This window comes from Sabethes cyaneus, chromosome 1 (assembly GCF_943734655.1).
Source record: "Sabethes cyaneus chromosome 1, idSabCyanKW18_F2, whole genome shotgun sequence".
NCBI lineage: Eukaryota > Metazoa > Arthropoda > Insecta > Diptera > Culicidae > Sabethes > Sabethes cyaneus.
Genome location: NC_071353.1, coordinates 52,032,506 through 52,046,572, shown reverse-complemented (window position 1 = coordinate 52,046,572; position 14,067 = coordinate 52,032,506).

Sequence of the window (14,067 nt, the reverse complement as noted above, 5' to 3'; positions counted from 1 at the left end):
GTATATGACAGCTCGCATTGTCATATACCTGGTATATATCAATTTACTTTGGATCCTTATTTGGCATCCATATTGCTACACGGTTATAAATATTAACGCACAAACAACAGTATCCAGCTTTTTACGAGCCATAATGGCGTACATGTTCGTAATATTTGAACAGCATTTTTGACAATTCCTAATATACATCGCACATTTTCTTTCCGTACATTCCTTTAATTTTACCGTGAACGCGCGGAAAGAAAACGTGCGATGTATTATGATTGCAGTCACTGCAATGCAGTGTAACCGTTTTTTCTGACGTTTCGGTCCGAATGACGGCTAACGCTTTATTCAAGGGAAATACTAATTGCCGGCGATTACATACCCTTGTGCAAAACCTTATGGCGGACGTGTTCGTTATATTTGAACAGCATTTTTGACATTTCTCTAATACATCGTACGTTTTCTTTCCGCGTAGAACTAACGTTTTCTTTCACGGTAAAACTAAAGAAATGTACGGAAAGAAAACGTGCGATGTATTAGAGAAATGTCAAAAATGCTGTTCAAATATTACGAACGCGTGCGCCATTATGGCTCGCAAAAAGCTGGATATGTTCTTATATGGCGTGAAACATAACTTTTTCGTTCAGATATAATTTTGTATATCTCAGTTGCAATCGAGATATACAAACCAAATGGTTTACTGGGCTTATACTTTTGAATTATGACTTCCATAACAAATCAATTATTATTATTTTTCTTGAAACCAATAATGCACGGAACATTCAAAGCATACCGCAAAACCATAACGACTTATTTACATAGGTTTTAACATTTTATGTAATAATGAATATTAAACGTAAATAAAACAAACATGCTTCTTATATGTACATCGCTATAACTTCCATTTATTTTCATTATCCAGCTTTTTACGAGCCATAATGGCGCACGTGTTCGTAATATTTGAACAGCATTTTTGACATTTCCCTAATACATCGCACGTTTTCTTTCCGCACATTCCTTTAGTTTTACCGTGAACGCACGGAAAGAAAACGTGCGATGTATTAGGGAAATGTCAAAAATGCTGTTCAAATATTACGAACACGTCCGCCATTATGGCTCGTAAAAAGCTGGATAGAACACATGTTAATGGTTCATTTTATCCAGCTTTTTACGAGCTATAATGGCGGACGTGTTCGTAAAATTTGAACAGCATTTTTGACATTTCCCTAATACATCGCACGTTTTCTTTCCGCGCGTTCACGGTAAAACTATAGGAATGTACGGAAAGAAAACGTGCGATGTATTAGAGAAATGCCAAAAATGCTGTTCAAATATTACGAACACGTCCGCCATTATGGCTCGTAAAAAGCTGGATAGAATGCATTTGGTAAACAAATCACCGTTATTTCTTTTATTCAAATAATAATCATTTGCCATAAAACATATATTTTAATTGCCTATGCCCAGATAACACAAAATCGTAATAGAAAGTTCACATTAAATCGTTTTCATGTCAATTTCACATTGGAATTGTATAATGATTAGAGTATGTCAAATCGAAGTGAACAATAAGTTGTTTTGCAGTCGTGCGTGTTTTCATATACAATTCATGACTGTGAATTATAAAGCAGGATAGACAATTGCAATATTTGATTATATCTATATCATATATTCAGGAATATTTAGTTGCGTGTTATAAAAACTGCGCAAAATAAAATTACAAATAGTTGTCAAAATTTTCGCACGTATATCGCCTCCACTTTGGTACATATATGTTCTTATATGGCGTGAAATATAACTTTTTCGTTCAGATATGATTTCGTATACCTCAGTTACAATCGAGATATACAAACCAAATGGTTTACTGGGTATATGGCGTGAAATATAACTTTTTCGTTCAGATATGATTTCGTATACCTCAGTTACAATCGAGATATACAAACCAAATGGTTTACTGGGTTTTTCGTTCAGATATGATTTCGTATATCTCAGTTGCAATCGAGATATACAAACCAAATGGTTTACTGGGTGGTAATAAACAGCATTTTACATGAAATCACAGAGTTTAATTGACGAAACTTATAACTGTTATTAGCAAATCATTACAAATCTGTGCAATAGTTTAAAACTCATTGATCTTATGTGTGGCATCTATGGAATGTGTTATCATCACTATTCCAATTCATTTAGTACCACTTCCATTGAAATTTATCGCCACATATTTTCATGGGGTTACCGAAAATGTTGCTGCAAAGTAAAACGCTTCTCGCCCTCGTCGAATCGGATTGTTAACAGTCCGTAACAAAACATTTCTGTTCTTTTAATCTGTTGGTAATTTGATTTTAATAATTTTTTTGGAGTAATTTTCTTTAAAATTCATTTTAGGTTCATAGTGCTTTGGGATTTTCCGGGGTATAAAATGGGGAAGGCAAATGAGGAGCGTCCAATATAGCTCTAGCTATCCCAAGCCCCTACCTAGCGCCTCCACGTGGCCATACCCGGTAATGCTCTATTGAGTAGCCAAGCTAGGAGGTGCGATACTATGTGGTTCCCGGCTGCCTGATCTCATAATCGAGGTTTTGGGCAGACGGTGGAGCCACACGATCTGGTAAGCATAATATAAGTTATTTTAATTATTTTTTTCGTTTTAGCTTATGAAGCATTTACTGCTTTATAGTGAAAACTGTGGCCAATGCGAGTGTTAATACTGCACATGGATATTGGAACCAGAAGAAAAATTAAATTAATTATTAGAAGCATTTATGGAAACTAAAAGGACGCAACTCTATTCCATTCGAAGGACTGCTGGTGAGATTGTTCTATTTTTACCCATATATACCACATTTCATAAATAAACTAGAATCGGGAAGAGGGAGGGACCATCAGAGCACTTGTTTGAAGCGGTGGGCCTAGGGAGAGTGAAACAGTCAACTTTCTAGGGTTAATCTTGGCCCGATTAACAACACATCGTGGATAATGAGCGGACTCTTCTCCCCACCTGCTGCATTAAGACGGTTTATTCAACGATTGACTCAGGTGACTTAGCCCTTGGAAGGAGATTCTCTAGGTCCCTGGTACGTGAAAGTGATGTTGCTTATCGACCAATTCCCTTTTGGCCCTTCATACAAGAGTTGGGAAGCATGACCAATCGTTGAATATGTTCAACTCTTTTTGACATGATAGGCTCATTGCTATGAACGGATGTTCTGCTAAGGCAGGTGGTAGTACCATATATTCATATTCATATAGTGCTTTGGGATTTTCCGTTTTGCTTAGTATAGACTAGCCAAATCCGTGGGAGAAAAACATCCGGACAAGATGTGTGATCAGATCAGGAATTCTCAGGAATGCTTGCCGGTAACCGTGGTGCTAACACACCGGATGAATAAAAAACTTTCCGAAGTGGACCGTGGCGGAGACTTCTGATGGGCCCAACCGGATTCGAAGACCCAGGTCACCTCGGAGTACGTGTTTGAATCAAGTGGGTGCATCTCACAGCGAATGCATCATGTCATTGCAGCACAGCGAACAACCCACCCAGATAACACAAAATCGTAATAGAAAGTTCACATTAAATCGTTTTCATGTCAATTTCACATTGGAATTGTATAATGATTAGAGTATGTCAAATCGAAGTGAACAATAAGTTGTTTTGCAGTCGTGCGTGTTTTCATATACAATTCATGACTGTGAATTATAAAGCAGGATAGACAATTGCAATATTTGATTATATCTATATCATATATTCAGGAATATTTAGTTGCGTGTTATAAAAACTGCGCAAAATAAAATTACAAATAGTTGTCAAAATTTTCGCACGTATATCGCCTCCACTTTGGTACATATATGTTCTTATATGGCGTGAAATATAACTTTTTCGTTCAGATATGATTTCGTATACCTCAGTTACAATCGAGATATACAAACCAAATGGTTTACTGGGCAGTAAACCATTTGGTTTGTATATCTCGATTGCAACTGAGATATACGAAATCATATCTGAACGAAAAAGTTATATTTCACGCCATATAAGAACATATATGTACCAAAGTGGAGGCGATATACGTGCGAAAGCCTTGACAATTATTTGTAATTCTTTTTTGCGTAGTTTTTATAACACGCAACTAAATACCGTGGACCCCCGTTCGTTTGACCATTTTTAATCTGAACACTTTTTAATTTGAACCCCGTTGGTTTGCACGACGTGCAAATTAAAAATGGTTCAAATGTCATTCTCAACATGACATCATTTATTTATGCAGACAATACACATAAACACGATTTGTTTGTACTGACCTAGAGTGTTTAATCGGTTTCACATTTCGTTTTCCTAATGATTAAGATAGAAATCCGATCGGAAATTGCAATATTCGCACTTGCAACTGCCAACTAACACAAACCACCAAAACAATAACAAAGAGCAGGGCGGCCAGTTCACACAGGTTTCAGCATATTTCGGGTTACCAGTTGTTCGAATTAAAAAGTAACCCCGTTAGTTTGCATGAGGAATCGTTCAAACGAACGGGGGTCCACTGTACTCCTGAATATATGATTAAGATATAATCAAATATTGCAATCGTCTATACTGCTTTATAATTCACAGTCATGAATTGTATATGAAGGCACGCACGACTGCAAAACAAGTTATTGTTCACTTCGATTTGACATACTCTAATTATTATGCAATTCCAATGGGAAATTGACATGAAAACGATTTATTATGAACTTTCTATTACGATTTTCTGTTATCTGGGAAGGTCACCCTCGAGGATCTACGCAGCAACATCGTGAACAAAGTATCTGGATTCGAACACGACCGTATCTTATACATCAATCGGTTCGGGTCCAGCATTGGTGGACCACAGGATGACGCTGACCTAACTGGTCGAAGGTCATTGCTGACAACCTCCCAGTAAACCATTTGGTTTATATATCTCGAATGCAACTGAGATATACGAAATCATATCTGAACGAAAAAGTTATATTTCACTAATGCACAGTTCGAGAGAAACCTGTTACGAAATAATTGTTATAATAATTTCATGAAGGATGCACCTACGAACCAAAAAGATGCACTTACCGGATTGTGCAAGTGTTCAACGAAAATATTATCTGTCAAATTGGATTCCTTGCAGTTGGTTTTATCCGAGTTCTGTCTCATTGCCTGCTCCATCTGAACTATTCGCCTAGATGGAAATGTGTGCTCTGTACTAATATATACAACACCCTTTGGAGGTAACGAAAACAGTTGAGCCGCTAACGATAGATGTAGTGCAAGCTGTGTTTTACCGGATCCGGCTTCGCCTGCTATTTCAACAATACCACGTGAGCTTAATCCACCGCCAGTCAGACGATCGAGACAGCTCACTCCGAAACGAATCCGTTGCCAGCGTTGTTCATCGATTACCAACGATTGCTTAGCTGAAAGTTCAACATTCTCAGATCAATATGTACCGCTTTCTCGGACGCTGCTAGGTTATATATACTTTGATAAACAAAACTCACCGGTCAGTATGTCGGCTGATGCTCCTGATTCTGAGTTTGATTCCATGGTTCCATTAGTCCCATTGTTAAAGACCGGCAAATCTGCGGAATACTCCAACGTGAACGACTTTCCTCATCAGTTACTGAATTTTGAACCAATTTTGGTATCGACCAAAATCCCCATCTACAAGCCCTTTGTTATGATGTGATGATCCTTATCAAAGTAAATTGATATATACCAGGTATGTGACCATCGAGGGTTGCATTAGTGTGTGTAGAAAGAAGAAGAAATAGTTCTGAAATATGGTGGAACTTGCATGAAAATTAAAACTAAATTAATTGTAATTAATGAATGCAGCTATATTATTCCAGAGAAATATTTGAACATTTACAATGAAATGTAAGGAATATATTTTTAAGTCATTTGCACTTGTAGCCTTCTTTAATTCTGGCTTTAGTTTTCAAAAGGTCGCATAATGCATGTAAAAGGGTTGATTATGCGACCTTCTGAAAACTAAAGCCAGAATTATGCGTAAAAAATTTGAGAACATGGGTGACTAACTATTTCGATGTACAATTGAAAAATGAATTAATGTTTCTAATACTTCACGATCAATACGGTATACGGTTGCTTAAATTAAAACACGTTCCGTCCAACATTTTGCTTGCATGATGCTCTTGAATATCTGCCTCTGATGTCTTCTTTAAAAAAAATAGTTTTATTCGAATAGATGCTTGTGCTACTGCTTGAAAATCCTTAAGTTGAAGTCACTATTCCAAGATGATACCTTTTTATCATAAATTTGCACGCTCACGTTGTTTGATATATATGCTCTTGTCTCAACACTACGTAGAAAACCATAAAAAGTAATCTTAGATTGCTACAAAACAGTCTTAGATGATAATTAACACTTTAAAAGCTTACCAGAAATCAGACGAAAAATATCGCGGGCGGATTACAATGTTGCTCATGTTGCTTATTGAACAATCATGTCCGAGCATTTTAAAGAATTTCTTTTTTGTTTTACTACTTGTAGGAAAGCGATATAAGGACATTTCTTTGAGATATCTTGATACCGCTTTGACGAAAAAATTTCCGCTTGCAATTTGGAATGTTGTACTTCATTGTATTCATGAAAATACATACTAGAAATAATGTTCTAAGCATAAACATAAAAGCTGTAAGAAAAAAAAGACAAATCTTGCGTATCCAACGATTTTTTTAAAAAATTAACTAATTTTCCATACAAAATGCTCGAAATCTCAGAACTAGTGTAGATGTGTTAGTGCAAAGTGTATATGACAGCTCGCATTGTCATATACCTGGTATATATCAATTTACTTTGGATCCTTATTTGGCATCCATATTGCTACACGGTTATAAATATTAACGCACAAACAACAGTATCCAGCTTTTTACGAGCCATAATGGCGTACATGTTCGTAATATTTGAACAGCATTTTTGACAATTCCTAATATACATCGCACATTTTCTTTCCGTACATTCCTTTAATTTTACCGTGAACGCGCGGAAAGAAAACGTGCGATGTATTATGATTGCAGTCACTGCAATGCAGTGTAACCGTTTTTTCTGACGTTTCGGTCCGAATGACGGCTAACGCTTTATTCAAGGGAAATACTAATTGCCGGCGATTACATACCCTTGTGCAAAACCTTATGGCGGACGTGTTCGTTATATTTGAACAGCATTTTTGACATTTCTCTAATACATCGTACGTTTTCTTTCCGCGTAGAACTAACGTTTTCTTTCACGGTAAAACTAAAGAAATGTACGGAAAGAAAACGTGCGATGTATTAGAGAAATGTCAAAAATGCTGTTCAAATATTACGAACGCGTGCGCCATTATGGCTCGCAAAAAGCTGGATATGTTCTTATATGGCGTGAAACATAACTTTTTCGTTCAGATATAATTTTGTATATCTCAGTTGCAATCGAGATATACAAACCAAATGGTTTACTGGGCTTATACTTTTGAATTATGACTTCCATAACAAATCAATTATTATTATTTTTCTTGAAACCAATAATGCACGGAACATTCAAAGCATACCGCAAAACCATAACGACTTATTTACATAGGTTTTAACATTTTATGTAATAATGAATATTAAACGTAAATAAAACAAACATGCTTCTTATATGTACATCGCTATAACTTCCATTTATTTTCATTATCCAGCTTTTTACGAGCCATAATGGCGCACGTGTTCGTAATATTTGAACAGCATTTTTGACATTTCCCTAATACATCGCACGTTTTCTTTCCGCACATTCCTTTAGTTTTACCGTGAACGCACGGAAAGAAAACGTGCGATGTATTAGGGAAATGTCAAAAATGCTGTTCAAATATTACGAACACGTCCGCCATTATGGCTCGTAAAAAGCTGGATAGAACACATGTTAATGGTTCATTTTATCCAGCTTTTTACGAGCTATAATGGCGGACGTGTTCGTAAAATTTGAACAGCATTTTTGACATTTCCCTAATACATCGCACGTTTTCTTTCCGCGCGTTCACGGTAAAACTATAGGAATGTACGGAAAGAAAACGTGCGATGTATTAGAGAAATGCCAAAAATGCTGTTCAAATATTACGAACACGTCCGCCATTATGGCTCGTAAAAAGCTGGATAGAATGCATTTGGTAAACAAATCACCGTTATTTCTTTTATTCAAATAATAATCATTTGCCATAAAACATATATTTTAATTGCCTATGCCCAGATAACACAAAATCGTAATAGAAAGTTCACATTAAATCGTTTTCATGTCAATTTCACATTGGAATTGTATAATGATTAGAGTATGTCAAATCGAAGTGAACAATAAGTTGTTTTGCAGTCGTGCGTGTTTTCATATACAATTCATGATTGTGAATTATAAAGCAGGATAGACAATTGCAATATTTGATTATATCTATATCATATATTCAGGAATATTTAGTTGCGTGTTATAAAAACTGCGCAAAATAAAATTACAAATAGTTGTCAAAATTTTCGCACGTATATCGCCTCCACTTTGGTACATATATGTTCTTATATGGCGTGAAATATAACTTTTTCGTTCAGATATGATTTCGTATACCTCAGTTACAATCGAGATATACAAACCAAATGGTTTACTGGGTATATGGCGTGAAATATAACTTTTTCGTTCAGATATGATTTCGTATACCTCAGTTACAATCGAGATATACAAACCAAATGGTTTACTGGGTTTTTCGTTCAGATATGATTTCGTATATCTCAGTTGCAATCGAGATATACAAACCAAATGGTTTACTGGGTGGTAATAAACAGCATTTTACATGAAATCACAGAGTTTAATTGACGAAACTTATAACTGTTATTAGCAAATCATTACAAATCTGTGCAATAGTTTAAAACTCATTGATCTTATGTGTGGCATCTATGGAATGTGTTATCATCACTATTCCAATTCATTTAGTACCACTTCCATTGAAATTTATCGCCACATATTTTCATGGGGTTACCGAAAATGTTGCTGCAAAGTAAAACGCTTCTCGCCCTCGTCGAATCGGATTGTTAACAGTCCGTAACAAAACATTTCTGTTCTTTTAATCTGTTGGTAATTTGATTTTAATAATTTTTTTGGAGTAATTTTCTTTAAAATTCATTTTAGGTTCATAGTGCTTTGGGATTTTCCGGGGTATAAAATGGGGAAGGCAAATGAGGAGCGTCCAATATAGCTCTAGCTATCCCAAGCCCCTACCTAGCGCCTCCACGTGGCCATACCCGGTAATGCTCTATTGAGTAGCCAAGCTAGGAGGTGCGATACTATGTGGTTCCCGGCTGCCTGATCTCATAATCGAGGTTTTGGGCAGACGGTGGAGCCACACGATCTGGTAAGCATAATATAAGTTATTTTAATTATTTTTTTCGTTTTAGCTTATGAAGCATTTACTGCTTTATAGTGAAAACTGTGGCCAATGCGAGTGTTAATACTGCACATGGATATTGGAACCAGAAGAAAAATTAAATTAATTATTAGAAGCATTTATGGAAACTAAAAGGACGCAACTCTATTCCATTCGAAGGACTGCTGGTGAGATTGTTCTATTTTTACCCATATATACCACATTTCATAAATAAACTAGAATCGGGAAGAGGGAGGGACCATCAGAGCACTTGTTTGAAGCGGTGGGCCTAGGGAGAGTGAAACAGTCAACTTTCTAGGGTTAATCTTGGCCCGATTAACAACACATCGTGGATAATGAGCGGACTCTTCTCCCCACCTGCTGCATTAAGACGGTTTATTCAACGATTGACTCAGGTGACTTAGCCCTTGGAAGGAGATTCTCTAGGTCCCTGGTACGTGAAAGTGATGTTGCTTATCGACCAATTCCCTTTTGGCCCTTCATACAAGAGTTGGGAAGCATGACCAATCGTTGAATATGTTCAACTCTTTTTGACATGATAGGCTCATTGCTATGAACGGATGTTCTGCTAAGGCAGGTGGTAGTACCATATATTCATATTCATATAGTGCTTTGGGATTTTCCGTTTTGCTTAGTATAGACTAGCCAAATCCGTGGGAGAAAAACATCCGGACAAGATGTGTGATCAGATCAGGAATTCTCAGGAATGCTTGCCGGTAACCGTGGTGCTAACACACCGGATGAATAAAAAACTTTCCGAAGTGGACCGTGGCGGAGACTTCTGATGGGCCCAACCGGATTCGAAGACCCAGGTCACCTCGGAGTACGTGTTTGAATCAAGTGGGTGCATCTCACAGCGAATGCATCATGTCATTGCAGCACAGCGAACAACCCACCCAGATAACACAAAATCGTAATAGAAAGTTCACATTAAATCGTTTTCATGTCAATTTCACATTGGAATTGTATAATGATTAGAGTATGTCAAATCGAAGTGAACAATAAGTTGTTTTGCAGTCGTGCGTGTTTTCATATACAATTCATGACTGTGAATTATAAAGCAGGATAGACAATTGCAATATTTGATTATATCTATATCATATATTCAGGAATATTTAGTTGCGTGTTATAAAAACTGCGCAAAATAAAATTACAAATAGTTGTCAAAATTTTCGCACGTATATCGCCTCCACTTTGGTACATATATGTTCTTATATGGCGTGAAATATAACTTTTTCGTTCAGATATGATTTCGTATACCTCAGTTACAATCGAGATATACAAACCAAATGGTTTACTGGGCAGTAAACCATTTGGTTTGTATATCTCGATTGCAACTGAGATATACGAAATCATATCTGAACGAAAAAGTTATATTTCACGCCATATAAGAACATATATGTACCAAAGTGGAGGCGATATACGTGCGAAAGCCTTGACAATTATTTGTAATTCTTTTTTGCGTAGTTTTTATAACACGCAACTAAATACCGTGGACCCCCGTTCGTTTGACCATTTTTAATCTGAACACTTTTTAATTTGAACCCCGTTGGTTTGCACGACGTGCAAATTAAAAATGGTTCAAATGTCATTCTCAACATGACATCATTTATTTATGCAGACAATACACATAAACACGATTTGTTTGTACTGACCTAGAGTGTTTAATCGGTTTCACATTTCGTTTTCCTAATGATTAAGATAGAAATCCGATCGGAAATTGCAATATTCGCACTTGCAACTGCCAACTAACACAAACCACCAAAACAATAACAAAGAGCAGGGCGGCCAGTTCACACAGGTTTCAGCATATTTCGGGTTACCAGTTGTTCGAATTAAAAAGTAACCCCGTTAGTTTGCATGAGGAATCGTTCAAACGAACGGGGGTCCACTGTACTCCTGAATATATGATTAAGATATAATCAAATATTGCAATCGTCTATACTGCTTTATAATTCACAGTCATGAATTGTATATGAAGGCACGCACGACTGCAAAACAAGTTATTGTTCACTTCGATTTGACATACTCTAATTATTATGCAATTCCAATGGGAAATTGACATGAAAACGATTTATTATGAACTTTCTATTACGATTTTCTGTTATCTGGGAAGGTCACCCTCGAGGATCTACGCAGCAACATCGTGAACAAAGTATCTGGATTCGAACACGACCGTATCTTATACATCAATCGGTTCGGGTCCAGCATTGGTGGACCACAGGATGACGCTGACCTAACTGGTCGAAGGTCATTGCTGACAACCTCCCAGTAAACCATTTGGTTTATATATCTCGAATGCAACTGAGATATACGAAATCATATCTGAACGAAAAAGTTATATTTCACGCCATATAAGAACATATATGTACCAAAGTGGAGGCGATATACGTGCAAAAATTTCGACAATTTTTGTAATTCTATTTTGCGTAGTTTTTATAACACGCAACTAAATGCTTCTGAATATATGATTAAGATATAATCAAATATTGCAATCGTCTATACTGCTTTATAATTCACAGTCATGAATTGTATCTGAAGACACGCACGACTGCAAAACAACTTATTGTTCACTTCGATTTGACATACTCTAATCATTATACAATTCCAATGTGAAATTGACATGAAAACGATTTAATGTGAACTTTCTATTACGATTTTGTGTTATCTGGGCTGAGGTGGACACCTATGGCGCTTGGGGACCTCGAGGTGGTGATTTTTTCCCGGAAAGAATTTCACAAAAGTTAACCGGCAGCATACGCTGCCCGTTGGATCGCTAATCGCTGGTGCGTTATGTTGCCACATCATCTGGGTGCCACTCTCGCCAGTCAATAGGTATACTAACTGCATTAAGGCTAAGTTTATCAATAAACCTTTATTATATTTTAATAAATATAATAAATTCTAAATTATATTTATGGCACTTTTATTATAAAGCAGTGATATATAACAGAAATTATGAAACCATATAACTCATACATTCCAAACATATTTTCCACTTTATACAAACATTGAATTTAATGTACTATAACGTATATTTCATTCAAAAAACTATCCACCTCATTTTCAGTAATACGTTACATAAAATTCGTTTTCTTAATAGAAAGTAAATCCTTTCGCAATATAAAATACGTTGATGAAACATAGAAATGAAGCTAACGACACATTCCAGTTATGTGCGGTACACATGAATGTTAAGAGATCATATCGCATAGAATAAATGGGTGATGAATAATATTTCGCATTCATAGTGTTCAATAGATTATAAGGATCATTTTCTATTGCACTATGCTATACCGTGGACCCCCGTTCGTTTGACCGTTTTTAATCTGAACACTTGAACCCCGTTGGTTTGCACGATGTGCAAATTAAAAATGGTTCAAATGTCATTCTCAATATAACATCATTTACTTATGCAGACAATGACAAATAAACACGATTTGTTTGTACTGATCTAGCGTGTTTAATCTGTTTCACAATGCGTTTTCCCAACGATTATGGTAGAAATCTGACCGGAGAATGAAATATTCGCTGCTTGCAACTGCCAACTGAATCAAACCACCAAAACAATAACAAAGAACAGGGCAGCCAGTTCACACAAGCTCCAGCATATTTAGGGTTACCAGTTGTTCAAATTAAAAGCTAACCCCGTTAGTTTGCATGAGGAATCGTTCAAATGAACGGGGGTCCACTGTAGTTGTTTCCTTAGCCAGCTTTCCACGAACGATAATGGCGCATATTGAGCACAAGTGGGCACAATCTTTCGACATTCATTGGAGGAGCATCGGATTCGCCCTGAAGGAGTTACTATGGGAACATCCATGATTGTTTGTTGTTCAAGTGTAAAAATATAAACATTGTTTAGTTTTCGCACATGAAGCGAAACATATTGCTAATTTTCCACCTTTTCGTGTACGATGACTAATTGAACAGCTAAGAAGATTTATGGATTGTGGTTTCGTAGTTTGCGCATACTTCGGGAATAACGTCCAAATGCGCAATGGAAAGTTTCTTATCAGACCGAGACGCTGACCAACTTGGCTACGGCTCGACCAATATAAAGTTAATGTTTGTCTGAGTGCACGCGAGTATTCAATTCGCACAATACTAAAGGGGATTTTTTGAGCCGGTACTTTCAGGAAATTATGGCCACAAACCACAAAAGTTTGCTTCCGTTCAATTATGTTCCTCTTCCGCTGATCTGCAAATTAACGATGTTTACATTTTTACAGTCGAACAACAAACAATCATGGATGTTTACATAGTAACTCCGTCAGGGTGAACTCGACGCTCCTCCAATGAATGTCAAAAGATTGTGCCCACTTGTGCTCATTCACCGCCATTATCGCTCGTGGAAAGCTGGATAGCTTCGACGTTTAATTTTCTTTGAGTGTATGGTTCGTAAAAAGCTGGATAGGCTAACCGACGCGCAAGGTGTCGACTTGATGTCATTTGTTGTTTGTTTACCGCGCGCGATGAAGGAGTACCGCAACGTCGTAGTAAAGTTGTTTGCAAGAGGTGAGCGACCCGGCGACATATTTCGATGATTGAAATCCCACGGGGTGAAGCGGAATTTCATCTATAATACTACCCAGTAAACCATTTGGTTTGTATATCTCGATTGCAACTGAGATATACGAAATCATATCTGAACGAAAAAGTTATATTTCACGCCAT